Source organism: Bison bison, unplaced genomic scaffold (assembly GCF_000754665.1).
Source record: "Bison bison bison isolate TAMUID 2011002044 unplaced genomic scaffold, Bison_UMD1.0 scf7180017851199, whole genome shotgun sequence".
Taxonomy (NCBI): Eukaryota; Metazoa; Chordata; class Mammalia; order Artiodactyla; family Bovidae; genus Bison; species Bison bison.
This window is the reverse complement of record NW_011481772.1, coordinates 25,234-30,093: the sequence shown is the minus strand read 5'-3', so window position 1 is coordinate 30,093 and position 4,860 is coordinate 25,234. Positions and strand designations below refer to the sequence as shown.

The following is a 4,860-nucleotide window of genomic DNA, read 5'->3' as shown; positions in this document are numbered from 1 at the left end:
AGGCCCAGGAGGCCCACGGCAGCCCTGGGCACTGGGCTGGCCTGGCACAGCGAGGCCTCACCTGTAGACCAGCGCACACGGCTCCTGGCTCCCGCACAGATGTTCCTGGCTCAGCGCTGTCTGAGGATAGGCAGACAGAAGGAGACGGCTGAGCAGGCCGATGATGCCGCATCGGACCCTGGGGAGGCCCCAGCCAGACTAAATCGTCACCTTACACACCCAGAAGCGACCATCAGCACAGACTGAGGCACCCAGCACGGCGCTGGGCACAGGCCACCTGGAAATGCGAGGGCCGCTACGCCAGCAAGGACGCCCACGACGGTCACAGCAAGTAGGACGGGAGGCTCGCAGGCGTGAGCCAGCGCAGGGTCCCCACCAGAGAGCCCTCTCCCGTGGCCCCGAGCTGTCAGGAGAGATGAGGGTCACTCCCACAGGGGCTCCGTGGGCCCCGGGAAGCAAACCTAAGTCTGAGGGGAAGGCACGCGGTGTCACGGTCACCAGGTGCTGTGCGGAGCCTGCCTGACTGCTCGGACCTGCTGAGACCGGCGCCGTGAAGAAGGGCCTGTGTGCCCCGTGGACCCGGAAGAAAAAGGTGGTAACGCAAGGCGGGAGGAACCCGATTCGTCACCCAGCGAGGCGAAGCAGAGATGGGAGGGCACCGATTGAGAAGTCCACTGGACGCTGGGGCCCGGGGTGCAATCTACCACCTGCCCGACCGAGCCCAGCACCATGCCCTAGACTCACTGGGCACTGTTCACACTCCCGACAGGCTCACACTTGCCACCAGCCCGACCACCAGGCCAAAACCGGCTCCAAATCACATAGACCAGGGTCAAGGTCAGTGTGAGCTCATCTTTAGAGGCAGCAGGCAAACAGATACAGATGCGTGTGCACGAATGTGGACATGCCCACTCGCTCTACAGACGTGTGTGCATGCCCACTCTATAGATGTGTGTGCACACGAGTATGTGCACGAGTGTGGGCACGCCTACTCTACAGACGTGTGTCCACATGAGTGTGGGCACGCCCATTCTACAGATGTGTGTGCACGTGTGGACATGGCCACTCTACAGACATGTATGCACGAGTATGTGCACGCCCACTCTACAGACGTGTGTGCACGAGTGTGGGCACGCCTACTCTACAGACGTGTGTGCACATGAGTGTGTGCACGTCCACTCTACAGACATGTGTGCATGAGTGTGTGCACGTCCACTCTACAGACATGTGTGCACATGAGTGTGGGCATACCCATTCTACAGACGTGTGTGCACGTGTGGGCACGCCCACTCTACAGACGTGTGTGCCCGTGTGGACACGCCCACTCGCCCTCAGCTCTGCCCCCTGGGAGTGACCGCTGTGGGGCAGCCCTGGGCCGAGGGCCTGCACCACCTCTGCCACAGGAGCCAGCACCGCTGGGCGCTCCGCCGGCCCTGGCTGGGCGAGGACCCGGTGGGCCTCTGTGCTTACAGCCGAGACAGCAACCATCACTGCTGGCAACCAGCGGAGCAACACAGGAGCCTATGAGGCCACACGGACAGACAGGCAAGGAAGGGGCAGCCTTCCTCACAGAACGTGAGCCGGTAAATGGAAGGCAGGCTGGCAGCAAGGGTCGCCACCCAAGGACAATCGCAGGGACGCTGACTCGGGAAGCCTCGGTGCGGGTCAGCAGGGGACGACTTCACCGAGGAAGCAAAGGTGCATGAAGTCACCACACACTCAGCAGCCCCCGAGGAGGGCAGGATCCTCAGGAAGAAAGCCCTGTGTGTCCCTCACGGCATGACGGGTGACACCCAGCTGAGGGCCCCACTGCAGGAGGGCCCCACTGCAGGGGCGCCCCTGGCGTCAGGTCTGACAGGCCCCTACCAAAGCCTGAGCCCCACGGGGGGCCCGGCCTCCAGCTCTGCCCACGCAGCCCCCCACACCAGTCAGGAGAGTGACCAGCTGTGCTCGCAAGCAGCCAACGCCCGCTGTCGCCCCACCTCGGCCAGGACCTGGGGGCCCGTGCTGGAAGCCCGTGCCCACCTCCTCGAGGCCGTCGTCGCTCCTGCTGCCTCTGCATCGGCCGCCGCGCCTACGGGTGCGCCGCGCTCACGCCTCGTCTGCTGCGCCCTCCGTGCTCTGGCTCCTCACGTCTGCGCCTTCCTTGCGTCTCTCGCGGTGTTTCCATTTTCTAGCACAGAAATGGCACCTGCTGTTCAAGGTCACGTCACTTGTGTGACATACACAGCCCTGCAGTTACGTTTCTGGTAGAAGCTATGAAGAACCCCATGTAGCAGACAGAGAGACGGAGCTGATCAGATAGACTAATCAGAAAAAACTGGAATACATGTCAGTAACTGTGTTCGAACCTGCTCTGGAGCCATCAGAGATGAAATTTCAAAGGAGCTTACAAGGCACTGACTTTTTCTACGGCTACAACAGAGTAAGCGGAAAACGAAGTGTAATTTGAGGTAAGCTTAATCCACTCACATGCACTGCGTTACCTGTACACAGAACCAGTCTTCTGCTACATTTTGAAGCCTGTGGAGACACAGGGACGGGGTGTCACCCACACGCGCCGTTCCACGGAGCCCGGCCCCACACAGGCAGCTTCAGCTGCTCAGGTCCACAGGTCTCTTCCTTTACCTGCTCGGAACAAAAAGAAAAGCAAGCTTGGTTGACGGTGAAGCACCCGCAGGAGCCATGGAGGTGGGCAGCCCCGACAGGAGCCTGGTGGCTCGAGGCCCGGGGGCTGGTGGTGGTGGGGAGGCTGAGGACAGCTGCGGCTGGCCCCCATGCCCGGGGGCCCAGAGAAGCTCCCGGGGAGGCGGTGGGCTTTGGGTGACCTGGCAGGAGGCTGGGAGAGCAGCCATGTGACTCCTGGGTTGCTTTCGCAGTTCCTGCCCTGGAAGGTGTCCCCAGGGCGGCTCACCCAGGGAAGCCACACGAGGACTCCTGCAGGCTCCGTGCGGGTTCTGGGCCACTGCAGGGGGCAGACATGCCAACGGGCACGTGTGTGCGTGGATGGCAGCGCCAGGCCCGCGGCCAGCGAGCACAGTGCGGGGTTGGGGCAAGCGGCAGCAGAGAAGCAGGCAACCAGGCCCCTGCAGGACTCAGCCACCGTCAGGGAGACGTTTCCGGAGCTCCGGGGGGAGGTGGGGAGGGGGCCTGCACTCAGCGTCGCTTGGACGCGGCCAGTGACACAGGCACAGACGCTGTGCGTGTGACCTCAGAGGTCAGGGAGCAGGGGACACAGATCCCCAGAGCCGACGTTCTCAAAGAGAAGACGGACAAGAAGTGATAAACGCCATGAGCAGGCATGCCGTTCAGACACCGCAGGTGACAGGACAAACCAGAGCAGCAGAGGGGGTCGGGAGAACAGGGGGTCCAGAACACCTCCCTAAAGTCACATGTGAGCAACATTAGAATGTCAGGAATAACTTCATGCCAACAGAGCTGAAAACTCCTAACGAATTTGACAAATTGCTTGAAAACAGCTCACCGGAAGTGAGGTGAATGGAAACAGAATCGAGAGATCTGGACCCCTAAGGACGCTAAGCCAGGCGGGTTCCGCCAAACCTGCGTGCGGCAGCCTGCCCCAGACAGACCCGCCCGAGCACACAGTGGGTGGTGTTCCCGACTCGGGGCGAGGCTGCACAGCACAGGCCAGGAGGCCCGGGGGACGCAGCCCAGCAGCAGCTGCAGCACCGCCTGCAGAGCGTGCAGGAGGCGCACCCTGGAACCCGAGGGGCTCTGCGTAAGAAACGAATGCCGTCTATGACAAAAGCTAAAAGGAGAGAGATGCTAAGATCTCCCCAGACACACACACTCTCAGCAAGTTAAGAGCAGAAGGAACTTCCCCACCGGAACAAAGCTCTCCATCTAAGAGACACTAACACTTCCATCCCCTGGAAGGTTCATGCCTGACTGCAGAGCTCTCTTCCCAGCAGCCACCTGCAGGGAGCAGCTGCAGCTGTGTGTCTCCTGGACGCAGCGGCAACCAGAGGTCAGCGCCAGCGGGACGCATGACCGGACAGGTGCTCCAAGCCAGCAACTGCTCCATGACGCTGGGCACTTCCGTGCATGTAAACACCACCACCCTAAACAGCGTACTGACCCCTACTGCTCCCAGGCCAATGGCTGAGACTTGGCGGAGAGGCCAGTGGGGATGGCCGTGGCTGGTGCCTGGGAACCTGGCTGGTGACAGTTTCCACCGGGGACTTAAAGCTTCCCTGAAAGCTCAGCAGGGTCCTCGGGAGCTGAGGGCCTGCCAGGCAGGAGCCTCCGTGAGAGCCCCGTGGGCCCTGGTCTCTGGGGCGACAGCCCTTCCTGTCGCTGAGCGCGTCCATCCTGACTCCTTGGGGAGAGGGCTCTGGACGTGGTGCCGGGTCCCCTAAGGCTTGTCCCATCTGCCGCTTCCTTCACAGATTCTGCTGTGACCTTTGGCTGAAATAACCCACAGGCCTGTGCATGAGGAGTCCATCCGTGCACCTGCACACCTGGGGCACACCCCTCAGCCTCTCGACGCCCCAGGCCTGCCGGGCCTCTACATGTCTGCCCAGACAAGCCCGTCCGGGCCAGAGACGGTGACTGAGGCCTGGCTGCCCTGGCGGCCCTGACCCTGCTACGGCCTCGTCCCCTCTGCTGCTCCCCCAGGGCACGGTGGCACCTCTACCTCCTTCCCCGGGCTCCAGGCTGATCCAGGCCCCACCCTCCTGCTTCTCAAGGGCTCTGACGGTCCCATCAAGCCCTTCTCATCTGGAACCTTCCACACCTCCCTCCTGACAGAACCTGCCTCCACAGGACACCCCACCCCACGACTCAGTCACCCCCCGCCCAGTCTTCCATCTTCTACTCCACAAAGTCCTGGTGACAAGG

The 4,860-nt window shown here is 62.2% G+C and overlaps 1 protein-coding gene across 2 annotated transcripts in view; it reads right to left on the bottom strand.

Moving 5' to 3' along the window:
- PCGF3 (polycomb group ring finger 3) overlaps window positions 1-2,938 on the bottom strand; it is a 30,559-nt gene extending 27,621 nt beyond the window's left edge. The window contains exons 1-2 of one of the 2 annotated variants that reach the window (XM_010850234.1): window positions 2,473-2,938; window positions 2,026-2,173 (exon numbers count right to left, since the gene is read on the bottom strand). The gene's annotated coding sequence lies outside the window, so the exon portion shown is untranslated. The remainder of the gene's footprint in view (window positions 1-2,025; window positions 2,174-2,472) is intronic. The other variant, XM_010850226.1, reaches the window with a different exon arrangement.
- Window positions 2,939-4,860: the final 1,922 nt, after the last annotated feature.